The following is a 27,111-nucleotide window of genomic DNA, read 5'->3' as shown; positions in this document are numbered from 1 at the left end:
GTGAAGAATAACATTACAGACACTAACTCCCGTGAAGCAGGAATAAGCTACTTAATCTGAAAGTACATGGCAGTGACTGTATTTTCAATATTTAGAATTTCTTTTTGGTTCTTTTTCATAACGTCCTAAGCTCACTACATGTTCCATTTCTTCATTTACACTTCAAACATTCTTATTTTAAAGCCCCTTCCAGATTTGTTTCATGGTTTCTGGTTCCTAGGATGGGGATGTCCGCACGCGTGCCTATGGGATTTCTTCTGCACGGTGGTCACTTTCCTCATACGCCTCGTGACTGGTCCTCAGCCGGGGCTGTTTTCCGTGGGAGGTCCCAGTGTGTGAGTGGAGCGTGCCCGGGGGGTGGCCGGACCGTGGGGCCAGGACCACGTGCGTCACCAGCGCTTCCGTAACACAGATGACGCGGATGCGAGTGTGCTTGGTCTCGGGGGTCCTGTCTTCTCCTGGGGCAGCCACTTAACCTCGACCTTTTGGAGGAGACCTTTCCTAGTTCCTTGTCTCCGTGTATGAGGGATCCTCTACATCTCCAGTGTGGACACCCCTGCGAACCAGCTGGCGTCCAGGCCTGTTCACTGCTGTGCCTCCGACGCCTTCCCACGTCCAGCCCTTGAGGATGCTCCTTCCTGGCTTCTGCACCTCGACCTCCTCGTGCTTCCCCACTTCACCCAGCCTGTCAACATTTGTGGGGCCCAAGGCTCCCAGGGGCCACGCAGCCCACTGCGTCACCCACACGTCTGAAGCGACGGGGCAACTATGAAGGGTCAAGGGGGCACGCGGTGAGGGACACTCAACCTCAGGCCCCTCTCAGCACCTGACAACAATGATGGAAACTAAATGTCCTGGAGGTAACTAGACATCATTTTAGTGAACAGAGAACCATAACCAGAGTTGTGTTGGCGACTCTGAGTCACAAAGACCTGGCTTTGAACCCTGGTTCTGCCAGCTCTGCAATCCGGGGCCTCTCACCCCCAGCCCCCCACTCACAGGGACATGGTGAGAACTGGCCTGAAGCCCGGTCTGCTGGGGCCCGTCCCTGGGGAGCTGATCTTTGCTGCACCTGGTGTCACAGCTCACACTAAAGAACAGGCTACGAGAGCTCTGTGCCAGCTACAGGCAGAGCCTCAGGACAGCGACCAACAGCCCCAGCTGCACATCCCCACGGCGACTCTGGGGAACCTGGCCACTGGCGTCCCTGCCTGAGGGCTGACTGTGTGCAGCCCCGTCCCGAACGGCCCCAGCCCCTTGCAACAGCTCCAGGAACCACACAGAGAGCTCCGCGAGTGGGAGCAATGACCACCGCGCCTGGACCACCTCTAGAGAGGGGACGCGTCTGCCCATTCACCTCCGAACGCTGCTCCCTGACAGGAGCTCGGGCACCTTCGGGTGACAGCCCAGGCCACGGAGCCAGAGTCCGGCTGTGAATCTCAGCCCTGCCGCTTCCAGACCTACTGCCGCGGTGACGCCACCCTTTGCCCTCGGTTTCCTCATCCACAACACGGGGTGACAACACTGCCGGCCCCTGGGGTGGTGGGGACAAGTGACTACAGTACCGCGCCTGGCACACAGTAGGTGCCGTGGGAGGCTCGGCTACTGTCCGCGCCAGGGGTCATCTCTGGGCTCCCGAGTGCTACGGGCAGCAAAACTGCGTTCCCAGGACACGCGCCACGGTAATGGCGGCAGCTGCGGCCAAAGGCTCAGCCGGCAGGCATGTACGGGACGAGCGCCCGCTCAGGACTCACCGGGCAGTGCACTTGGTTCCAGCTCCACCCTGGGCCCAGCACTAGTCTGAGGGGACACGGCAGTTCCACAAAGCAAGCAAGGCCCTGCCCTCACACAGTGAACGTTCCGGCACCAGCCACTGACACACTCACGCAGAGACGACGGACAGTCAGGAAGTACGACGGGACTGGGGCCCGGAGTGGCGGGTGCAGCAGGCGGCACTCTGAGAGGGGAGGTGGGAGACGCCCTGGGAGACCGGGGGGGACGGGTTTCCTGCAGCGGGAGCAGCGGGCAGAGGCCCTGGTGAGGGTGCGTCTGTGCCGCGGACTCCACCCGCCAAGGCAGGGCCTGGACTTCCTCGCACTGGTAACTGAGGGCCAGCGGCCGAGTGTTAGGTGGGGAGTCCACGGCGGCGCCCGGGGACGGGGACGGTGATTACTCAAGGCAGTGGCCAGGGAGGCCGGCTGGGGGGGGGGCTGGGCCGGGGGAGGGCGTGCGAATACGGACCCTCTACCCTGCCAGCGGCCTCCCTCCTCTCGCCGCCTGCTCCCACCGTCTGTGAGCTTCTCGGCAGAGGCCCGGGGCCCCCTTGGCTGCGGAGCCTCCCGGAACCCCGTGACTGCAGCTGAGGCCGGCAACAGGAAGGGGAGGGAGTCCCGTCCTCCTTAGGAGGAAGGCCACAGAGAAGGTCCCAAACCAAGAAAAACAAAAAGTACGTCACAAAGTTACAGAAGAAATCATCAGCTAGAGAGTCAGGACGGCTGTGGTGGAGAGAGGAAGGCTCTGCCGCTGCACCCGCGCCTGCTCCCCACCTCCCGGAGGCCGGGCCCCGCACGGCCCCCGGGCAGCCAATGCCCAGCCCAGAACCGCCCTTCTCAACCCAAGCCCAAGCCTCCAGAAGCACAGGCAAAGGAGGACTGAAGGAACAGAACGAGACGCCATGAGGACAGGGGCGCGGCCGTCCTCGGATACGGGCGCCACACTCAGCCCAGGAGGCCACCCATCTGTTGGCTAAAAGCAACTAAACCAGAAACTGTTTTAAGCTACAGCTGGTGCCTGGTCCACTTTATCAAGCACTTGAGACACAGAGCTGATTATTTTTCTGGCAACAGCGAAAACAGAAAGGCTGAAAGCACAGAGTCTGTCACCAGCTGTTTCCGGAGCGGTTCTTACAGTCACGTCTGGGTTGGGGCCAGAGACGGCAAAGAGGTCCACTCGGGAGGCCTGCTGCGGTTGGTCTTGTTCTTTCATTCCCCTCTTGCGTTTCGCTGCCTTGAGTCACGCAGGGTAAAACCCCTTGCACAGCATCTTTCGGTGCTTTAGATGCTATTTGCAAAGAGCCCCTTAAAAAGGGACTTGGGTTAAAAGAAACGTGTGTGTGCTGTGGTCTTGACTCATGGTCTCTGCCCCCTTACTTAGATCTGGATTCCCACACCAGCTCTCTCCTCACTGGCCTGCTGCATGGCTGTAGCCAATCTCTTCAGCCCATCCCGAGCCCCAGTTCCTCACCTGTGACACCCGACGGGCTGTGGAGCTTTCCGAGCATCAAGCACAGAGTCTGGCACGTAGAAGGTGCCCAACAAATGGGACATGATTAAGATCTGAGTGGTTCTCATGGCTCACACCACCCTTTCCCTAACATCATCAACACCCATGGATGTGGGGTCATGGGTGATTTTTATTTTCTTCTTCCTGTGCTGTTTTCCAAAATCGGGACAAGAAAATTCACTTCGCAATAACTGTAAATACTTTATAACAAAAATCATTACCTACTAAAATGTTAGAGTGAAAATGCTTGGGCTATTCTTATATGATGAGTCCATTCCAGGACCAGAGATCTCCCTCTGCTATGTCAGGGATCTGAAAACAGTTTTCAGGACCACTGCCAAAGCCAGCCGGACAAAGGCTGCCCCCACCCACCTCTCCTATCAAAGGATTCCAACCTCAGCCCCCATTGCTATGGTCCCCATTGCCCTACACCAGGACCACACTGGGCCCCATTCCGAGAGTGGCCCAGCGAGAAACCGGCCAGTGACCTGTGGCTTCTGCAAGCTGGGCTAACAGGGCTCCTGGGGGTCTTCTGAGTGATTCACTGGGAGACGGGGCGAGTGAGCTAAGCGCTGAGGAGTGAGAGGGTGTGAGATACAACCCATGTAGAGGCAGCTGCCAGAGGCCGGTGCTAGGCCTGAGTGGGCTGGTCGAGGGGTGGAAGTGGGGGCGGGCAGGCCGGGCCCCGGGCTGGGGCAGGAAGAAGGCCGGTACAGACCACCAGCTGCTCCAGCGTGGGCTCAGCACGTCCAGCCTGAGCACAGCCGTTTGGAGCTGGTTTCCAGCCCCAGGTCTGCAGACCTGAGGGTGGACACAATGCGCCCCAGTGCAAGTGGGGCCTGGTGACTGGCCAACCTTTGATGTCCCTCCAGGCCACAACTGGCCAGGTCCTCAGATTTGTTTATTTTTCCTGTATAACTTTTGCAATGCTTCAACTAAACAGAAACTTTTTATCAACCATTCCCAGAGCAAGAAAAATAGCCGAATGCTTGGTTTGTAACGGAAGCTGGTAGCTGTGCTGGGCTGGGGGACACATGAGAACAGCTCCCACTTTGAGGGATTCGGAACCCACGAGGGAACTGCATCTGCTGCCGATACGGGGACCCAGTGCCCCGTCCACCAACTGCTCACGGAGCCACTCTCCTCCGAGGTCCTCGTCCCCCGGCTCCGTCTCTCTGTTTACTTGGCAGGAACCCCTGGCCAAGCACCAGGCACAGGCTGGGCCCAGATCCAGCCACTCAGTCTCTGCTGCGTCTTCTGCCGGGGGCACTGACTCGGCAGCGAGAAAGCTGAGCCCAGAGCCACGGGCAGGTCCGCAACCTTGCAGGAGGCGGCCGGCCTGAGAAACAAGCGGGCACGAGGGACACGGTCCAAGAGATGGGGAGCCCTGGATCCAGCTATGCCTAAACCCAGCCCACAGATCATGCCGGTTGTAAGAAGCAGCTTGGGGTGAAGCTCTGTCCTTTACCAGTGAAGATTACGTACTAACATGCTTTAACAATTCTACTCAACTCAAGTGTCCTGAGCTAAGTGCCTTCGTGGCATTTCCCAAGCACCTGAAGTGACTGCTTACACACATGATCTCACTTGAACCACCGACGCTGTGCAGTGCGCATCATGGCTGCCCTGACTTCACAGACAAGGCCGAGGAATTATTCACTTCCGCTGTCGCTGTCGCAATCATCATCGTTTCACCCAAAGTCACACAGATATTAGGCTGTGCAGCCGGGATCCAGATCCACATCCTCTGAATCCAAACCCTACACTCCTGCCCCCGAGGAAGGCCCCGTTGCCTCGGTGTGTAGTGTCCTGTCCTAAATGCAGGCAGAGACACCAAGGCCGTGGGCCTCCCCTCTCACATCAAGGGCCTGCAGTCACCTGGAAATGGGACGTAAGACCATGAGCCCACTAAGCATGCAGAAAGCCAGAACACAGCTAAGAGCCCAAGTGTGGGGTCCAGGCACCATCCACACGGCAGGGGGGTGAGATGGCGCAGAGGCCGCATCTCGGAGTTGGAGGCTGGTGCAGAGCCTCCCCGTTGCGGTGACCTCAGCGACCCAGGGCCGCACCTTCAGATTCAGTCCTCCACCAGCCGCCGGGACGCCCCCACTCCCCGTTCAACCAAGGTTTCCTCCACTGTGTGACTGTGCTGTCGTACCCCACCCCCAAGACTGCGGAGGTGCCCCCTCTGACCCACCCTCCTTCTTCAAAAGCACCTTAATTATAGCTCTCAGGTGACACAGAGCACGGCAATTTCCAGGTTCCCCCCTGGAATCAAAGAGACCTCAGGAATTCTACAATCCTACATCACTTAGTGAATACTCTGGTGTCAACCGACGGCCTCTGGGTCTGCACCAGGTCACTTTCCATTGAGTAATTATCTTCCACGGTGGCTGCAAATAGTCACTGAAGGAGCTGTGCCTCACTGACTGAGACAAAATATTTAGCTCAGCGTCTTACTTCATGTAACTGAGGAAACTGAAACTTAAAAAATCTCATATCATATTTCGAACCAACTTGTATTGTATTAGTGACGTGTCACTGAATGATCTTCCTTAGTTCAAAACTTTTTCTTATGAAATCATAATATAATATTGAAGATGCTCCAGAAAAGAAAAGTCAGCAAGGACTCCAAAAGGGCCTGAAGGCAAGTCCCGCCACACAGCCGCTCCTCCAGTGCTGCTCACTCCTGGGCCACCGTCACAAAGGCTGCTGCACCCACCACACCTCCTGGCCTCACTGTTATCTCTTGAGGCCTCTGCCCAAGGAGCTCATTTCTAGTGAGAGGACGAAGGCAACACACCCCATTGACTTGCTTCCACAGAACCTTCCCCAAGCTGCCACCCACTTTCGAGGGAAATTGAGGTGAAATGACAGTTGAGTCCTACGTTGCAAGAAGGCGGGAGGGAGCTGGAGGAAGGAAAATGGAGGGAGGAGGGGCCGACACCTGTAGGTACTGTTTTCTAAGGTTCTTACTCAGGTTGAACAAGTTTGAGGTTTTAAAACGAAGCAAGAAACTCTGAATTATAGAAATAAACGTACTCTACTCATGCTGATGTTCAAAGATGCCATTTTCTTGAACTGCAGCCCCGGAGGGCCCTCTGCGATGTGGGCAGCGCCCAGGCTGCTGGTGCAGGCTCCTGGCTGCCCACTCCCCACGCTCCCTCCAGCCCCAGCTGCCTCCTGCGGGTGGGCTTCCGGGGAGGCGGGAAAAGCCTTCTCTAGAGCCGACTCCCCTCTCTCCGCTGGCCAGGCACCGGGGTGTGGCAGGAACTGCTGCGCGCCCAGTCCCCACTCTGCTCCTGGCCTGTCCCCCAGAGGTCACCCCTTCCTCTGATGCCTGACAAAGGCAAGGATAACGTTTCAAGGCTGGTGGCTGGTCAAATGAGTCCAAGCAAGCTGACTGCATGGGGAACTCCCGCCTCCCTGGAGCCCGAGGGGACCGCTAACACATGTTTACAGATACCACCTGGGAACCAGAAGGAAAAGAAGACGCTGCCTAGGCTCTCCAGGCAGCCCCTTCCAGAGAGCTGCTCCAGAATGCATCCCACGCCCCAGCTCCACATCCTGGGAGGAACACGGGACATGACACCAAGCACCAGAGTGCCCTGTGCTCTGCACGTACCCCTACGTCTTCAGCAGGGTTCTGAACACCAACACGCTTTGCACTGTAAGACACGTGGAATCACTATGTTAACTTGAAAAGGAGGACAAAGGTATGGTCCGAGTGGGTTGGTGCCCTTGGCATCCCCACCCAGAGTGTCCCAAGGTCGGTACGTTTACAAGCAGAATGGTTTTTAAGAGGCGTGTGACTGTCATGCAGCTCATCTCCCAACTCCAGGAAGGCCCTGCCTACAGGCGGTCATCCCAGTCACACAAATTAAGCCAGATCTGTGGGATGAGACTCAGAGTAAATTAGGTCCAAGAATAAGCCTCTGGAAAAGCAAGAGTTTCATAAAAATGGCAACATATGCTCCGCCTTCTCCGGCATTAGTGAATGTGGGAGAGGCTGAAGGCCACTTAATGGTCTAATAAAATGTTTACAGGCGAAGGTTCTTACAGACAAAGACTGCCTGAGACCAGCACGCCCTGTCCTGGGGTCCGGCGACCCTTTCATCAGGGAGATTTCACTGCAATGGCAGGAACGCACCCCACCCGCAACCCGTCGGCAGGGGTCCCGCCTCTGCTCTCCCCTCTCTGGGCCCACAGCCCTGAGGAGGGGGCTTTGTGTCTGTCCCCGTGGCCGGGAGCTCCCACGGGGCAGGGGTCTCTCCTGTCCCATAGGAGGGAGGGCCCACATGCTGGGTGCAGACAAGTGCACGGACCAGCGACCAGGTCAGCAAATGAACAGACAGGGACAAATGCTGAACTGGAGCCGCCGAAGGGCCCCGTGAACAAGTGAACAAAGGTCAGGTGGACTCCAGCTCGTGGCAGATACAAACACTACGAACGCAGGTGGATTGAAGGCCTCAGTATAAGAGCTAAAGCCATAAAGCTTTTAGAAGGAAACAGAGCAGGATGCCTTCACGACTTGGAACTGGCAAGGATCTCTTGAGCAGGTCACAGAAAGTGAGAACCATTAGAAAAAAAAAAGAACAACGAGACGTCCTCAAAATTTAAGACGTCTGCTGGGCTTCCCTGGCACTCCAGTGGTTAACGCTCTGAGCTTCCACTGCGGGGGGCACGGGTTTGATCCCTGGGCGGGGAACTAAGATCCCGCTTGCTGCACAGCACAGCCAAAACACAAAACAAAACAAAACAAAACAAAAAAACTAAAACGTCTGCTTATCAAAAGACATCAAGAAAACAAACAGGTAAAGCCACAGATTGTGACAGAATATTTACAAAACATACATCTGACAAAGAACTGGTAAACAGATTCACAGAGAACTTCTATAATTTTTTAAAAATTCTAAACCCAATTAAAAATGGGCAGAAGAGGGACTTCCCTGGTGGCCCAGTGGCTAAGACTCCATGTTCCCAATGCAGGGGCCCTGGGTTCAATCCCTGGTCGGGGAACTGGATCCCACATGCCGCAACTAAAGATCCTGCATGCGGCAATGAAGATCCCGCGTGCCGCAACTAAGACCCAGTGTGGCCAAATAAATAAATATATATTTTTTTAAATGGGCAAAAGATTTGAAAGATGCTACACAGAAGAAGATATACAGATAGCAATAAACATATTGAAGAGTAGTCAACGTTATTACAGGCGTACCTCAGAGACACTGCAGGCTTGGTTCCAGAACACTTCAATAAGGCAAATATCACAATAAAGTGAATCACATGAATTCTTTGGTTTCCCAGTGTGTAAAAGGTTATGTTTACAGTATACTGTAGTCTATTAAGTGTGCAATCGCATTATGTCTACAAAGACAATGTATGACCTTAATTTAAAAATATGCTAAAAAACCCTGACCATCACCTGAGCCTCAGCCAGTTGTAGCCCTTCTGCTGGTGCGGGGTCTCGCCTCCCCTGCTGGCGGCCGCTGACTGATCAGGATGGATGGAGGCTGCTGAGGCTGGGATGGCTGCGGCCATTTCTGAGAACAATGCCACCATGAAGTTTGCCGCACTGATGGACTCTTCCTTTCATGAATGATTTCCCTGGAGCAGCAATGCTGTTTGGCAGTGTTTTACCCACAGAACTTCCTTCAAAACTGGAGTCAATCCTCTCAAACCCTGCAGCTCCTTTATCAATGAAGTTGTGTCATATCCTAAGGCCTTTGCTGTCATTTCAACTGTCTTCACAGCCTCTTCACCAGGAGTAGATTCCGTGTTAAGAAACCACTCTCTTTGCTCGACCATAAGAAGCAGCCCCTCATCCGTTCCCAAGTTTCATCGCAAGATGGCAGCAATTCAGTCCCATCTTCTGGCTCCACTTCTAGTTCTTGTTCCCCTGCCGTTTCCACCACGCCTGCAGTCCTTCCTCCATGAAGTCTCGAACCCCTCAAAGTCATCCAGGAGGGCTGGAATCAGCTTCTTCCAAACTCCTCTTAATTTTGATATTTTGACCTCTTCCCATGAATCACAAGTGTTCTTTTTTTTTTTCTTAATTTTTATTGGCCACGCCATGTGCGTGAGGCACGTGGGATCTTAGTTCCCCGACCAGGGATCAAACCCGTGCCCCCTGCACTGGAAGCACGCAGTCTTAACCACCGGACCGCCAGGGAAGTCCCGCACATGTTCTTAATGGCATCTAGAATGGTGAATCCTTTCCAGAAGGTTTTCAATTTACTCTGCCCAAATCCATCACAGGAATCACTGCCTATGGCAGCTACAACCTAACAAAGTGTATTTCTTAAATAATAAGACTTGAAAGTCCAAATTACTTCTTGAACTATGGGCTGCAGAGAGGATGTTGTGTTGTCAGGCATGAAAACAACATTAATCCCGTTGTCCATCTCCATCAGAGCTCTTGGGTGACCAGGTGCACTGTCAGTGAGCGGTAACATTTTGAAAGGGATCTTTTTTTCTAAACGGTAGGTCTCAACAGTGGGCTTAAAATATTCAGTAAACCACGTAAACAGATGTGCTGTCATCCAAGCTTTGTTGTTCCATTAACAGAGCATAAGCAGAGTCGGTTTAGCATAATTCTTAGGGGTCCTAGGATTTTTGGAATGATAACTCAGTACTGGGTTCAACTTGAAGTCACCAGCTGCATTAGCCCCTAACAAGAGAGTCAGCCTGTCCTCTGAGGTGCTGAAGCCGGGCACTGACTTCTCCTCTCTCGCTATGAAAGTCCTAGATGGCATCTTCTTCCCGTGAAGGCTGTTTCATCCACATTGAAAATCACCAATTATCTCAGCTAGATCTTCTGGGTAACTTGCTGCAGCTTCTACATCAGCACCGGCTGCTTCCCCTTCTGCTTTGATGCTATGGAGACGGCTTCTTTCCTTAATCCTCACGAACCAAGTCTGCTACCTTCACACATTTCCTCTGCAGCTTCTGCCCTCTCTCAGCCTTTATAGAATTGAAGAGAGTTGGGGCCTTGCTTTGGATGAGGCTCTGGCTGAAGGGAATGTTGTGGCTGGTTTGATCTTCTATCCAGACCACTGAAACTTTCTGCACATCAGCAATACGCCTGTTTTGCTTTCTTACCATTCGTGTGTTCACTGGAGGAGCACTGGTAATTTCCTCCAGAACTTGTCCTTTGCCTTCACAGCTTGGCTGACTGCTTGCACAAGAAGCCCAGCTTTCGGCCCGTCTGGGCTTTCGACAGGCCTTCCTCGCTAAGCTTCATCAGGTCTAACTTTTGATTTAAAGTGAGAGATGTACAAGTCTTCCTTTCACTTGAACGTTTAGGGGCCACTGTAGGGTGATTAACTGGCCTAATTTCAATATTGTTCTGTCCCGGGGGAGAGGGACAATTCCACTTACATCAAGTCCTAGAACAGGTAGGCTAATCTATGTGGAAAAAAAATCACACCCGTGATTATCTCCAGGGAGTGAGGAGGGGAAACGGAAACTTTTTAGAGCAGTAATTCCCAAACTTGTCTACACACGAGAATCCCCTAGAAAAGCTCCCAGCACAAGCCCACAGCCCGGTGACCCCGCAAGCAGATCAGCATCCCAGGCAGCCTTCCCGGGGGATTCCAACCAGCAACACAGCCGCTCTGTGTTGACCGCAATGTTTCTGCATCCTGGTCGGCGTTTGGGGTACACAGGGATGAGCTTGTCAAAACTCCAAGAGTCATACAAGTAAGATTTGTGCTACATTTTACATATAATGAATTCTCAGAAAACAAGTGTAAAAAAGGAAACATCACAAAACAACAAACAGAAACACCCAGAGCCTGCAGCGCTTCACTCTGTGTGAGGTAACTTGACACTTCTTCCCTGGGCCTCCTCCCACCCCGAGGCGCTTCCCCAGCCTGGGTCAGCGTGCACCCCGAGTCAGGCCGGGTGGCCATCTGCACGTGAGCCGGTTAAGTCCAGGCACAGAGGAGTCATCCTCTGCCCCAGGGCCTGCCCGGTGTCTGCTCAGGCCCTGTGGGTGCTCCAGTCTCTGTCCCATCACCCTGCCCCTCACAGTCCCAGGGACCTGGACCCTGCAGGCCCCTCCCCGCTCACGGAACCCCAGCTCCTCACAGCATCCCTGCTCTCCAGAATCTTCCTTTTCCCTGCTGAGCGCACCCACAGCCCGGGGTCGGAGACGTCTCACCTCCCGCCCCTGCCGCCACACCGACCAGTACGGACCCCACGTCCCAGGCAGGGAAGAGGGTGCAGGGCAACTATGCCAGGACACGGTGCTTCCCACACCAGACGACACGCCCCATCAGATGTTTACTGTAATAGTGACGTATGTGGTTTAATATGCGTTGCAGGGAAATGTAACTAGCACTTTAAACCCGTCTTTCAAGGGTAATGTTCCTTAGGAGAAGGTTAAATAAAAGAAATGAGTCGATTTACATGAAAATAATACCAATAACTGCAGTAGTGGCAGTGTGTGGACCCGATGAAAACTGCACAGGGTGAGCCGTGAACAACCCAAGTCTGCGGTCACCAGTACCGTGGGTCACCAGCAGGCAACAAAACGATCAACGGCAAACTGTCCCGTCCCAGGCGAAACTCTAACCTCTCTTGTCCCTGAGCCCCTCCACTCCACCCTAAGGGGCCACGTTCACCCAGTGACCACAGGCGTCCTAATGGGACAGTCGGGGTGGTATAAAGACCAAAACCCTGACCACGCAGAACAAAGGTTTATTCCTCAGCAGCTTTGTGGTGGTCGTTTTGTATGAAACCTGCGTCCCATTTAGTTTTGCCCAATTATGTGCTGCCATGGTTTCAACCCATACTCCTTCCCTCCTGCCCCAAGGTGTGGCAAGAGAGCTGTAAAAACGTGGCCGCCGGGCTTCCCTGGTGGCGCAGTGGTTGAGAGTCCACCTGCTGATGCAGGGGACACGGGTTCGTGCCCCGGTCTGGGAGGATCCCACGTGCCGCGGAGCAGCTGGGCCCGTGAGCCACGACCGCTGAGCCTGCGCGTCCGGAGCCTGTGCTCCACAACGGGAGAAGCCACAACAATGAGAGGCCTGTGTACAGCAAAAAACAAAAAACAAAAATCAAAAAATGTGGCCGCCAAGAAAGGTTCACGTTAGCGCTCAGAGAGGGAATGTCTTCCGTGTTCCTCGCTGCGGGGTCAGAAGCTGGCTCACAGCAGGCACGCAGTAAAAGCAGGATGAATAGAGGAAGGCGACTAAGCTTGGAGCCTGGCTTTTCAAATTCAAGCTTGCAGACCCAGGTGTGTGACGGTGTGCACAGAAAGTCGTGAAATAAATACAGTCCTGAGAGTTTAGACACAGCCTACATTTTCTTGATGCCCTGATGGTTAACTCACTTAAAATATTATTTTTATAAAACCAAGATAAAGAGTACATGGGGGGGGGTTGGCATATCTATTAAAATGCAATTGCCCCAACAATCGCTACTACTAAGACAGAAACTCATAGAAACACTTCCACGAGGTGCATAAAGGTATGCTCTAGCAGAGCCAGGAGACACCCTGGATGGCCAGCACTCAAAGACTAGGTACGCTGTGCCCCACACGGGGGAATCCCGCACACAGGGGTGTGTCCTGCACACAGGGGAATCCTGCAGCCACTAACACGCTGGATCTGAATGGTCTGAATGTACGTGGAAAAACCAAGGCACTGTTAAGTGGAGAAAACAAAGTGCAGAAGAGCAGGTGTGGCACAGCCCTACTATGGAATTTAAAAATGACAATATGAATCCCTTAATTAATATGGGTGTTAATATAAATCCACGTGGAGGAAGCCACATGACTATGTACCAGCCCATCTGTTCAACCTCTGATGGGTGGGGAGACTCTCTCTAAAGCATTTATGATATGCTGGAATGCTACGAAAGGTCTGCAGTCAAACAAGACGTGTTTGCAGGTAAGAACGCATACACTTGTTAAGAAGACTTGGAAAGACCATCTCCTTCCCCTCGGGCTCACTCAGACAGGCCCCTCCACTTGCAGCGCCTTTGGCCGGGCCCTGGGAGGAGGACAGGCAGCTCGGAGGACACGGTGCTGCAGCCGCAGGAGGGGGGCCTTCTGGGGCCAGAACCCGCGCAGCCCCGCCTCCCCTGTGTGCCCATGTCTGCGGCCAGGGCTCAGCCCTGCCCCCATTTCCACATCAACACCCGGTCCACGCTGCTGCCAGGACAGCGCCTTCCTGACCCTGAAGACACATCTGTCCGGCTGTGTGCTTCTGGCTGTTTTGGGAGGCCTCGGGTTACTACTGAAGATCCTTTCTTGGGACTCTTGCTTTTATTTAAATATCACAAATATAATTCAACCACAAGAACTACTCCCCAGGAGGAAATGCTAAGAGGCCACAGGAAGACGTAAGCTTTATTAAGACTAAGCGACTCCGAGTCAGAAGGGGTCTCTACCGAATTTGAATCTGGGGAGAGGATGGGACGGGGCACTGGCTCCAGAGCTACATTAAACCAAAACAGCTTGTGCAAAGTCCCAGGGGCCACTGGGGGCAAGAGCACCAGCCTTCCCTCCCGTCTGCAGCCCCCCAGCCTGAAACAGCATCGCTCAGGGCCACCACCATCTGCAGCTGCTGGGAGAGGCGCCGCACATTCAGAAGCTCCTGGACCCACACGTCCCGAGCTCGGAACTGCACAAACAAAAGGTTAGGGGGAGGGGGTGGGGTAGAGGGAATAAAGGCTTAAAGATTAAAGTCACAGGCAGAGACAGCCGGCTCCGCTTTTTAATAACTGAAAACACGAGTTGGGCCTGAATGTGCTCATTGTTTAGTGGAGGGGCGTCTACACAGGCAGGACTGGCTGGCGACAGCACGGCCTTCCCATCACGAGTCAGATTCACCGAGGGGGAGGAGGCCCGGGCTCCACTTAGTGAGGGTGGCGTGGGGCTCAGCAGCCAGTGGGCCACGGGGAGGAAGGGCTGGAGCAGGACACGGCTCACGTGACCTCGGGGAGCCGGCGACCACGCTCAGGAGCACAGACTGGTCCGACCTCCTAAGAGGAACTTGCCAGGGTGGATCAGAGGCGTGAAAATGCACGTGCCCTGTGGCTCTGTAATTCCACTTCTGGTGTTCAAGCCCCGGGAAATGATCCAACCCAGGAGGACTTGGTACACAAAGATACTCTGTGCAGCATCATGTACAAGAGCAAGAAATCGGAAACAACGTAACGTCCAGCGCCGGAGGAAATGGTTAAGTGTGCGTTTCTATCGGCCCTACTGCAAAGAGGATGGAAGGCAGGTTACATAAATACACAGGACAAAGGGGCAAGTGCAAGAGAAGGAATCACAGCAAGAGAAAAAAGAATGTGTTTAAAAAATGAGGCCAGAGCTGGGCTGCTTTTTCTTAATGCGCTGCGGAGGCCCACGTTCACACCGCTGCCATGCACCGTGACAGCGGTGGCCACCTGCGTGGACCTGCTGAGCACCCGCCAGCCCACGTCCACTTTCACAGAGCCCTCTCAGCAAGCCCACCAGGGACTGGTTCTGTCCCCAACTCACAGATAAGGAGCCCAGGCTCCAGAGGTCACCAGGGCCAGGAAATCACTGCAAGGTTCTGAACACAGGTTTTCTCTAAGCCAAGCGTGTCTGCTTTCCCCAACACCACACGCTTAAAGAAGCTGTATATTCATACAATGGAACGCCTGCAGGCATGAAAACATGATGTTTAGAGAAAGTGACTAATGGTGTGGAGAAGACTGCCTAGGATATAATGTTAAATTTTTAAAAGCTGCAGAAAAACGTACAGAAAATTTATAATTTCAACCATGTAAGCTAGATGATTATTTTCTTCCTTATAATTTTGCCTATTATCCATATTTTCTAAAATAGGTCTGTATTAGTTTCATAATCAGAAAAAAATGACTTTGTATTTAAAGACTATATAAAGGGCCTCTGTGTTCTTGTAGCACAGCACACGTCCCACCCGTGCGCACACCAACCCACTTCTGCTTTCCATAAAAATTCTACACATGCAGTAGAATCAGAAAGTACACATCAGCGAAGGAACATCTTGTGTTTGTGTCCATCGTTCTGTTAATCATAAAGGAACAATTTCGTTGTGCTCAGAACTCTGTCTTTACAAACCATTTGGGGTTATGCATGTCAGAAGACAATTACTATAAATGAGTTGTTTCCTTTTTATTTTTCTCCTCAGGCGGAGACTCGCACACAAGGAAGCACAGAGGCACAGACATGCTTTCGGAGGCCTCCCTCCTAACTACAGCGGGGAGGGCTGCCCACACTCCAGGCCCTCCCAGAAAGGCAGCAAGGACAACCCTCACCCAGGGCGGCCTGTTGCCCGAGTCCAGCCCGGCCAGAGCTGCCTCCTGAAGGCCTGGCATCGGACACCTCCTGCAGCACGTCTGTACCTTTGGCTTGGGACATGGGCCAGAGTCACCCCCACCCACGCAGCTGCTCCAAGGGCTCTCTGGTCACTGTCTAGACGTGCTGTCCCCTACCTCAGAGCAAGTCCTCACGGCAAACCCCTTGGCTTTGCCCTCCGCCCAAACCCCAACCCACCTTCCGGGGACACAGGGAAGGCTTGGCCATCTTCAGAAACTGACACACCTCCAGCAGCCGACACCTGTGCCTGAGAGGCGCTTTTCTGCCCTTCGTGGAGGTGAGGAGACCGAGGCTCAGAGAGGGTCTCACAGCCAGGACCCGCCCACACCCCACCAGACAGGACAGATCTGGCAGATGACGACAGCTCCAAGGTGGACTTTGGAATGTTCTTTTCTCTGCCGGTCACCAAACACCGTGCTCAACAGGACACAGGCCTGGTTTTCTATCACGAGACAGAAGAATGACAAGTTCCCGAGAGCTTTTTCATTATTTCTTTAAAATTAGCCCTCTCGGGCTTCCCTGGTGGCGCAGTGGTTGAGAGTCCGCCTGCCAATGCAGGGGACGTGGGTTCGTGCCCCGCTCTGGGAAGATCCCACATGCCACAGAGCGGCTGGGCCCGTGAGCCACAACTACTGAGCCTGCGCGTCTGGAGCCCGTGCTCCCGAACGGGAGAGGCCGCGACAGTAAGAGGCCCACGCAACGCGATGAAGAGTGGCCCCCGCTCGCTGCAACTGGAGAAAGCCCGTGCACAGAAACGAAGACTCAACACAGCCAAAAATAAATAAATAAATTAATTGAAAAAAAAAAAAAAAGAGTGGCCTTATATTCCCATCCCCTAAAGTTGGCTGTTAAACTGACTTTAAAAAAAAAATTAATTTATTTATTTATTTATTCTTGGCTGTGTTGGGTCTTCATTGCTACACGTGGGCTTTCTCTAGTTGTGTCAAGCGGGGGCATGGGCTTCTCACTGGGGTGGCGTCTCTTGTCGCGGAGCATGGGCTCTAGGCATGCGGGCTTCAGTAGTTGCGGCACGCGAGCTTCAGTAGTTGTGGCTCGCGGGCTCTAGAGCTCAGGCTCAGTAGTTGTAGCGCACAGGCTTAGTTGCTGCGCAGCATGTAGACCAGGGATCTTCCCAGACCAGGAATCGAACCCGTGTCCCCTGCACTGACAGGCAGATTCTTAACCACTGCACCAAGGAAGTCCCTAAATTGACAGGTGATGTCTTTCTTTCTAGTGTTTTTCCTGTGCCTGTGGATTTCGTGCGTTACTGAACTAGACTGAAATGGAATTCCTTGCCCTGCTTTTTCACTTAACATTATATTTAATGTGATTTTTCATGTTTTTAAATTTCTCCATAAGTATCATTTTCAAGAAGGGTGGCACAAAGCGCCTTAATTCGTTCACCTGGGTGGTTTCTGATGTTCTGCTACTGTAAGTGATGGATGCTGAGAACATCTCTGAGCATAAAGCTCTGGCTCATTTTGATAATTTCCTAGAAGATGGATTACGAAATCACAAATAGAATTTATTTAAGGCTCTAGAGAGATTTCCCACAATTAGTCCCCAGAAGGGCCGGGCGAAGCCAAAGCTTTCCAGTAACTGCCACTGAACTGGCCGTCGCGCTCCCGCCAGCCCACGGTCCCTGCTGCCCCAAAGGTGTCTGAAGTGCAGGCACCCCCGAGAGGCTGTTTCTGTCCCGCAGGGGAAGAGAGCAAAGGCCACCAACCAGGACAGGTGCTGCGTGGGTGGGAGGGGCCGGGGAGGCATGCAGGGCGGCCCTGCGGGGCTCGGAGCGGCCGTCCACCCCGGGGGCAGCGGCTGCCCTCCCGCCCGGTGGACAGTGCCTGCCCCACCACCACTCCGCCCATCCAGAGGAGAAACCTTCCTCCTTCAGAGAAACTGCTCTGGAGTTGGGCAAGCTCCATTCCAATCCCAGCCCAGCAGGGAGAGCTGTCGTGGGGTTGTACAAGGTAACCGTGCAAAGACGGGTGCGGCCGGGACAAGTCGAGGAAGTTAACGCCTTTTCAAGTCATTATTATCACCCAGACGACCAGATGAGCCATCCTCTAAGGCAGGCACTAAACAACCCAGGCCGGGGGCAGGGAGAGGGGCCCCCTGCTGCAGCACCAGCAGCTGTCACGACCCCAGGACCCCCCCGAGTGTGGGGGGCCCGCCAGCACGGATGACTGGGGGCCGGCCTCCTCTGCTTCCTTTCGGGGGCTGCTCTCTCTGGAGGGGGCTCTGTGGCCACGGCACAGCACCTGGTGGGGGACCCGAACTGCAGCACCCTCAGGGACTCGGGAGGACAGCGAGCGGCCTGGGGGGCACAGCAACTAACCACCTGGCGGGCTCCCTGCACACACCTGGACGCAGCGCAGACTCACACCTAGGCTCTGAGACCCACGTTCTTTCCTATAACGCCACGGAACCCCTCACTTAAGTCAAGCAAGCGCCCTGTGCCTTGGCGGGGGCAGCCTCCAGAAGGAAGGAAAATGGCTGCGACAGGTGATTACTGCCCCCTGACCATGGCGACCATCCCTCTCTTTTCTATCTAAGGAGACTGGGGGTACTGGGAGCAGGAAAGGCATCTCCACCTTGGTGTCCCCCCGGCAGAACAGGTGCTGAATAATATTGGGGAAAGGGTTATCAGTTAAATGACAAAAGGAGTCAAAAGACAGATTCAATAGGAGGGAGAAGAAAAAACCAAGCCAGAGAGAACATTGGCCCATGGTGGAGCACTGTTTACATGTGTGAAGCTGGGGAAGATCCCCAGGTGTCTCGGGTTCCAGTCTAGGTGTCAGAGCAGGAGGCGGCCGGGGGGAATGTGGTCCCGGACAACAGGACTCGGGCTCGGAACCCTGCTCGCACACTCGCCAGTGAGCCTGCCCAGCGCCGTGGGGCCCGAGCAGGAGGAGAGGAACGGGGTGGGGCGCCAGCAGCCGGGCCCCCCCGACGGTGGAATCATCACGACCTGAAGGGAAACGACGGGTCCTCCCCATTCTACAGGCTGTCGGGCTGAGGCTCAGAGGTGGGATAACAGCCCAAGGCCAACAGATGATGCTGGAGCAGCCAGAAGCCCACCCCGGACGCTCCTTAAAGGAAAATTCATCTCATTTTATCCAACAATTCTACTCTTAGCTAGATCCCCAAAGTAACTGAATGCAGGGAGTCAAACAGAGACTTGTGTGCCATGCTCACAGCGGCACCATTCACAACAGGCAAAGGTAGGACCAACCCAAGTGTCCCTCACGGGAGACGGAGCAACACAACGCGGTGCACACGTCCAGGGAAGGCTGTTCAGACGGAGCAACACAACGCGGTGCACACGTCCAGGGAAGGCTGTTCAGACGGAGCAACACAACGCGGTGCACACGTCCAGGGAAGGCTGTTCAGACGGAGCAACACAACGCGGTGCACACGTCCAGGGAAGGCTGTTCAGACGGAGCAACACAACGCGGTGCACACGTCCAGGGAAGGCTGTTCAGACGGAGCAACACAACGCGGTGCACACGTCCAGGGAAGGCTGTTCAGACGGAGCAACACAACGCGGTGCACACGTCCAGGGAAGGCTAATTCAGCCTTAAAAGGGAAGGAAGTTCTCACAAGTGCTACAACATGGAGAAGCCTTGAAAACCTTATGCCCAGTGACATAAGCCAGACACAAGAGGACAAGTACTGTAGGATTCCACCCGTAGGAAGGACCTGGAAGTACCGCAGAGACAGAGGCGGGACGGTGGCTGCCGGGGCTGGCGACGGGGTTAGGGAGTTAGTGCTTCACGGGGACAGTTTCAGTTTGAGGTGATGATGGTACAACTGGTGCATGTATTTAACGTTATTTAACGTTAACGTTATTTAATTACACACGTAAAATGGTCATAATGGTACGTTGTATGTTATGTGTGTATGTTTTATGTATATTTTACCCCAATAAAAAAAAGTAACAGGAAGGTCTGTATGGCTGCCATAAATGGAAAGCAGTGACACGCCACAAGGAGAGGCAACCACGGAAAAAAAATGAAATGCTGCTGCTCTGCCTGTGCCTTCGGTGAGCTGCCTGCCCTGGGCAGAGAGCGCGGTGGGCAGTGTCCAGAGGCAGCACCACGGCCCCTCGCCCTGGGGTGGTCAGGGTGCGAGAGGGCTGGCCCAGCAGGCGGCGCAGGTCACCTGACACCACTCCCGTGCTCTGGCGTGGGTGACCCACCTCGGGGGGCGCTGCTCCCCTCCACTGCCGTCCGGCTCCCCACAGACCCACAGGCGCGGGAGGCCATCCTGGGGGCTGAAGCCGTCCTCCCCCCACGACAGCCCCTCCTCCAACCCCAGCCGAGGAGGGCCCAGGACACAGGTGGGCGAGGCTAGAGAGGGGCAAGGCGCCTGGGCACGGAGGAGCTGGGAGCCCGGCGAAGGGGGCGGTACCAGCAACCTCCGCCAACAAGGCAGCCGGAGTGGAGAGGGGCTGCTGGCAACCTACCCTGCTCTACAGTCACAACGTACAAGGATGTTTGGAAACAGTCAATTAGATGTGATTCTGTGGAATAGCAATACCAAAGGTCGGGGTGGAACGCATTAGCTATGCATTCCAAATACCTGATCCCAGGGCCTGGTCTGCAAGGCAGATACTTTCCCCATCCAGTACAAAGGGTCAACAACAGCAAGGCTGCCAAACTTCTGCCTGGGGGCCACATGGCAGCTCGCCAGGAACCCAAGAGCTGCACCTGATTGGCATAAGGCAAAGTCAAATGGAGCCCCTTTCATCTAGCCCACAAGAGAGGGGCCCTGAGGCTGCCTGCAGGCCTCACCCCCACGCCCACACCTCACACCACTCTGCTCCGAGCACCCTCGCTCCTCCCCTCCCCCTGGTTAGGCGGGAGCCGGTCGCCCAGTGCGGCCAGCGCCCAGCGCCCGCCCCCTAACCTGGGTTCCCTTTCCCTCCTTCCCATCCCTGCCACCTCCCTGACCCAGGGCCCCGCGTGCCGGCCTCTCCCTCCACCCCGTGGGCGCGGGTGAGCTCTGTAACCCACAGATCTTCACGTCCCGGCTCACGACCCCACAAGGGGCCTGCAGCCCCCAGAACAAAGTCTTCAAGTTTTGGCCCAAGATGCAAAGCCCTCCATGACCTGCTTCCCACCTGCTTTAGCTGCTGCTCACACCTGTGACCTGATCACACACTCGCTGAGGGGCCCAAACTCACCCAACCCTTCACGCTCCTGAGCCCCTGCGCAGACAGTGCCCTTCTCCTGGGACTCCCAATCTCTCATTTGCCACCAGGCAGACTCCAGCTCATCCCTCAGGACCCCACATCAGGTCACCTCCTCTGGGGAGCCTTCCTTCACTCTCCTGCCTCTCAACCCCTATGGCGCTTCTCCTGGTCCCTGACTATAGAACATGTATCTCGTATTCGCCACATTTGCTTACACGTCCACCCCTATCCTCCAACACAATGAACGGTGGGTCCCTTTATCTGCCAGGCACTTCTCAGGGTCTCAGCCTTCAGAATGCCCTGCTCCTGGCAGGTGTGAAATGCACATTTGTTAAAAAAAAAAAAAAATGACATCCACCCTTCACCACGCAGGTCCATTCACTAAGGTACTGATAAAGCATTTTTCTTCACAAGCAACAGAAACTAACTTTAAGCAAAAAGGAGGATTTACAAGAAGTATCCTGGGTACCTCACAGCAGCTCTGGGGACCTTGGTAGCCTTCTCTCTCTACTATCTGCATCCAATGCCGATTCCAGGACTCACGGGTCTCTGCCTCTTTCCCTGAGTCTCAAGTCCCTAGAGGAGAACATCTGTTTAGGTATCTCTCCCTGGACCAGTTAAATAGGGATGGGGTTGGGGGTGGCCAGGGTCACAAGGCTCAGACACGGTCCCTGGGCGCCCACACCTGCAGAGCAGTGTGTTTGGAGATGGGGGATTCGTGGGCTGTCAACCTTCCGGCTGGTGCCTACAGCAACTCCCATTTATGTTCAAGCCTGCATTCTGGAAGTAACGGCATTATCACACCGAGCTAGCAGCAGTGTGGACGCCCTGCTCGCGGGTTGTAGAATGCGCCGTGGAGATCACCTGGTGAGACGGGCAAGAGAGGGAAGTGTAGTGGTGTCTGCGGAGCTGAACAACCAGGACCCTGCCCAAGGGTCAACAGCAAGCGAATATTATTATCTAGTCCCTAAAACTCTGGGGGTGAATGTGTTTCAGAATTCAGAACTTTAAAAGAAGTAATTTAGAATAAGGACAGACATATAGATCAATGGAATAGAACTGAGCTGCAGGAATAGACTCTCACATTTCCACTCAACTGATTTTTTCTTTTTTCTTTTTTTTTTTTTTTTTTTGCGGTATGTGGGCCTCTCACTGTTGTGGCCTCTCCCGTTGCGGAGCACAGGCTCAGCGGCCATGGCTCACGGGCCCAGCTGCTCCGTGGCATGTGGGATCTCCCCGGACCGAGGCACGAACCCACGTCCCCTGCATCGGCAGGCGGACTCTCAACCACTGCGCCACCAGGGAAGCCCCACTCAATTGATTTTTGACAAGAGTGCCAACACAATTCTTTGGCGGAAAGAACAGTCTTTCCAACAAATGTTACTGGAACAACTGGATATCCACAATGCAAAAGGATGAATCTGGACCCCTACCTCATACCATATACAAAAATTAACTCCAACAGATGAAAGACCTAAATATAAGGGCTAAAACTATCAAACTCTTAGATGAAAACATAGGCATACTTCTTCATAACCTTGGATTAGGCAAGGGTTTCTCAGCATAAGCAACGAAAGAAAAATAAATTGGACTGCATCAAAATTAAAAACTTTCACACAACATTGTAAATCAACTATACTCCAATAAAATTTTTTTTAAAAAATTTAAAACTTTTGTGTTTCAAAGAACACCATCAAGAAAGTGAAAAGGGCTTCCCTGGGGGCGCAGCGGTTGCGAGTCCGCCTGCCGATGCAGGGGACACTGGTTCGTGCCCCGGTCCGGGAGGATCCCACATGCCGTGGAGCGGCTGGGCCCGTGAGCCACGGCCACTGAGCCTGCGTGTCTGGAGCCTGTGCTCCGCAACGGGAGAGGCCGCAACAGTGAGAGGCCCGCGTACCGCAAAAAAAAAAAAAAAAAAGAAAGTGAAAAGACAATATAATGGGAGAAAATATTTGCAAATCATATATGTGATAAGGGATTATCTAGAATATACTAAAAGTTCTTATAACTCAACAATAAAAAGACAAATAACCCAATTTTAAAATGAGCAAAGAGCTGAACAGACATTTCTCCAAAGAAGGTACATTAATGGCCACGTGAAAAGACGCCCCACATCACTAGCCATCAGGGAAATGCAAATCAAAACTGCAATGAGCTATCACATCACACACACCAGAACAGACACAATCCAAAAGACAGACAGCAACAAGCGCTGGCAAGGCAGTGAAGACATCAGACCCTCCTACACTGCTGCTGGGAAGCAAAGCAGTGCAGCTGCTGTGGAAAACAGTCTGGCAGTTCCTCAAAAAGCAGACACAGAGTTACCCTCTGATTCCACCAATTCCACTCCTACGGACAAACCCAAGAGAATGGAAACATGCGTCCACACAGAGACTTGAACACAAACGTCCATGACAGTGTTATTCACAGTAGTGAAAAAGTGAAAACAACCCAAATGTCCTTCAACTGATTAATAAACAAAATGTGACCTATGCATACTATGGAATATTATTTGGCCACAAAAAGGAATGAAGTAAGACTCCTGTGGCAACAACCCTTAAAAACATGACGCTCAGTGAAACAAGCCAGGCACAAGAGGCCACATATTATATATGACTCCATTTATACAGAATGTCCAGGATAGGCACACCTATTGACACAGAAAGTATATTAGTGGTTGCCTAGGGCGAAGGGAGTGGGGAGAGGCGGAGTGACTGCCCTTGGGGATGGGGTCTCTTTCTGGGGTGATGAAATGCTCTAAAATTGATGGTGCTGATGGTTACACAATTCTGTGAATACTAAAAGCCGCTTAAATGGATACTTTAAATGGCTGAGTTGTATGGTATATGAATTGTATCCCAATAAAGCTGTTATAAAAACAGTTTTTTAAAAAATATACTTACTGGGCTTCCCTGGTGGCGCAGTGGTTGAGAGTCTGCCTGCCGATGCAGGGCACACGGGTTCGTGCCCCGGTCTGGGAAGATCCCACATGCCGCGGAGCAACTGGGCCCGTGAGCCAAAATTACTGAGCCTGCGCGTCTGGAGCCTGTGCTCCGCAACAAGAGAGGCCGCGATAGTGAGAGGCCCGCGCACCGCGATGAAGAGTGGCCCCCGCTCTCCACAACTAGAGAAAGCCCTCGCACAGAAACGAAGACCCAACACAGCCAAAAATAAATAAATAAATAAAGCAAACTGCCAACAAGTAAAAATAAACACTATTATATAAAAAAAAAAAAAATATATATATATATATATATATACTTACTGTACAAAGGAATGTTCTATTATAAATTAACGTCATAGGTAGATGTCCACACTGTATCATTAAGCAAAAAGAAGTTACATGTGAACTACTTCAATTATGAAATTATGAATAAATTTTAAAATATTAGCCCTAAAAAGGGAATTCTATACATATAAAAATATACCACATATTATGTAATGCACTAGCAGGAATGGGGCATTCCCTATAAGTATTCACACTAAATGGGAAAACTGAAAAGTTTATAAATAAAAGTTTATAAACAGTTATAAAGAGCCTCAGTTAGTTCAGATCAGGCTTACATCCAAACTCCCCAAAAAACACTTTCAATTTCTAGAGGCTTTGGAAGTTTGGAATTATGGATCAGATATGGTAGACCTGTATTTCTAACCATGTCCAGGTAAGGTCCAAAACACAGCCACTGCTGCTCACCCACGCCAGAGAGCTCACAATGCAACCGAGAATCTCAGAGAGAGAGGGAGGCAGAGGGGACCGCAGGCTTCCCAGTGTCCCCAAGAAAGGCTGCTAACGTTAGAAATATGCAATGAGTTCAGTCCAACCAACTCTGTACGAGACAAGGAAAATAAATAGCTCATTCTAAACAGAATCCAACACTATGTGGTCACCAACAATCACATGAACAAAGATCAAGTAATAATACAGAAAAGATAACATTTTAAGTCAGAGCAAAATACAAAACTACAAAGATGGTTGTAAATAAATATACTGCCAAGTACAGGTGTGTGTTTATGTACTTAACCTATGCTTTAAAAACCTGGAAGAATATACAGACAATGGAATATTATTCAAGCCTTAAAAAGGAAGGAACTTCTGACACACACTGCAACTTGGATGAACCCCGAGGACGCCGTGCTCCGTGAAATGAGCCTGTCACAGAGGACGGACACTGCAGGGTTCTGCTACGTGAGGTCCCTAGAGGAGTCAGAGTCACAGAGACACGCAGCACGGAGAGCGTGTCCTCGGAGCAGCAACACCGCCCCCGCGCCCCAGCACTCCAGCCCATCACTGCCGAGGCGGACAAAGACCCGAAGGCAACTTCGTGGTGAGTCACTCTGTGGACATCTGCAGAACTTCAGACTTCTCTCCAGTAGTCTTATGAATTGGCCAAGTAGGAAGAAAAAGGAGCCAACACGTTAACGGAGGACCTGCTGCCTGCCCGGCACCACGAGAAGATGAAGGGCTGCCACCCCGTGTTACAGACGTGGAGACAGGTGCAGACAGATGGCTCATCCCGTTCCAGGTCACATTCCTTAGAAGCAAAACTCCAAGAGCTTTCCTCAGGAAGAAACGACCCTCTCTGGCACGAACGTGCAAGAAAAGAGCTTCAGCTTCACCAGAAGCAGAATTCACTGAGTGGAGCATCGTTCAGTGTGTACAGTCCACTCTGGCCACATCCACAGGAGGCCAGCACAGCCTAGTGGTCAAGACTGTGGGCTCTGGAGGGACAAGGTGGCATCAGAAGTCTACTCCACCACTATTAGATGACGGCCCTCCGCAGGGGACCTCACTTAAGTCACTGAGCAGGATAGGACGGGTGGGGGGATATCAGGATTAGATAACACGGGTCAGAGGATTTACGACAGTGTCAGAACCGACGACTGAAGGTGCGCTGGATCATTTATCCTATTTTCTCACGGCAACTCTCACCGGTAGGTGCTAGGAGCACCATTTTTACTTACGATAAAGTTGAAGCTCAGAAAGGTTAAGCAGTAGCCTAAGGTCACTCAGCTAGTAATACAATGGTAGAAGCAGAATTCAAGCCTGGGTCGGTGGGACTGCAAAGAAGGTCGAGGTTACAGAGCACAAACGGAGGGCAGATGGAAAGAAAGGCCTCTGGCTGCTCCTTCTCTCGGGCAAGGCCACCGACCCGAGACACCACCCCTGTGAGGCGGGCTGGGACAGGCCAGGAGCCAGAGCAGAAGCCGGCAGCAGGCCTCTGCTGGCCTCTGCGGGCAAGGACAACACTAACCCAGGAGAGGAGAGTGGGCAGGGACATCTGCACAGGCCTGGAGGGAGGTCACCAGGCAGGGCTGTCTCGGGATCCACCCTTTAACCCATGTGCACAAAGGCAGCAGAGGAAACCACCAAGTCCACGCGGTACAGTGTGAAACAGCAGGGGTGTCCCCAGGGCAGCTCCCAGACACAACCGTGAACGAGGAGCCGGCTGGGGGACTGGAGGACGACAGGCTGCCACTGTGCATCTTCCAGCCCCGGGTGCGCTTCCCACCACGGGCATGTGGCATCTAAAGGAAAACAGAACACTTTTCATAAAAATTCTGTATCAGTCACTGTCCCGCTATATCGTTTGGGGTACCCTCTGAGTTACCTTTTCTTCGTTTATTAAAAAAGGAAAACACAAAACAAACTTTCCTCCCAGAAATTGTGGAGGTTTAGAGGAGACAATGCAGAGTAACAGGGACCCAAGCCTGCAGGTCTGTGACCCTCAGTTGCCATCCACAGACTTAGTCCGGGGGCTTTCTCCCACTGAGGAAAGCCAACAACCAACAAAGCGGCCACATCTCAGTCCAAAGGTAAGGAAACGCAGCCCGCGGGTGAGGCGGAGCCCGCCCACCCCAGCTGCCGCTGCACGAGCCCACTCCTCCAGCAAGAGAGACCCTTTCCGAGGAGAGACGCTTCCAACCCTTATCACAATCTCGCTGGCCACTGCCAAGTTCTACTTCCATTTTACATCAAGCCTCTTTTTTTTGTTTTGTTTTGTGTGTGTGTGTGTGTGTTTTTTTCTTTTCCTAAATCTGAAATTAGGACGGAGGCTGGCAGGAGGATCCCTTGAGAACTAAGGACTGTGGCTGAAAACACAAAAAAAGTGCTCAGAAAGCCCACCCGTTTGCCAAGTGCATGTGATCTGCTCGGAAGAATGTCGGCTGGGCCATGAGTCTTGATGGAGGACAGCAAACAAACAGACAAACTCAGAATGCTCTCCACACACAGAAAGGACTTGGGAATGGGAACAATGACAGTCATTCTCCCGAGCATTTTATCCTTCATCTG

At 53.0% G+C, this 27,111-nt stretch overlaps 1 protein-coding gene across 7 annotated transcripts in view; it reads right to left on the bottom strand.

Moving 5' to 3' along the window:
• EEFSEC (eukaryotic elongation factor, selenocysteine-tRNA specific) overlaps window positions 1-27,111 on the bottom strand; it is a 171,771-nt gene that overhangs the window by 120,573 nt on the left and 24,087 nt on the right. The window contains exon 1 of one of the 7 annotated variants that reach the window (XM_082639161.1): window positions 2,242-2,329. The exons of the other annotated variants lie outside the window; for them this stretch is intronic. The gene's annotated coding sequence lies outside the window, so the exon portion shown is untranslated. Of the gene's footprint in view, window positions 1-2,241; window positions 2,330-27,111 lie in introns of those variants that run through there. 7 annotated transcript variants of the gene reach the window in all.

This window comes from Mesoplodon mirus (assembly GCF_964341445.2).
Source record: "Mesoplodon mirus genome assembly, chromosome: 12".
NCBI classification, from domain to species: Eukaryota; Metazoa; Chordata; class Mammalia; order Artiodactyla; family Ziphiidae; genus Mesoplodon; species Mesoplodon mirus.
Note: the sequence above shows the minus strand (reverse complement) of the source record. Positions and strands in the feature narration are given on the sequence as shown.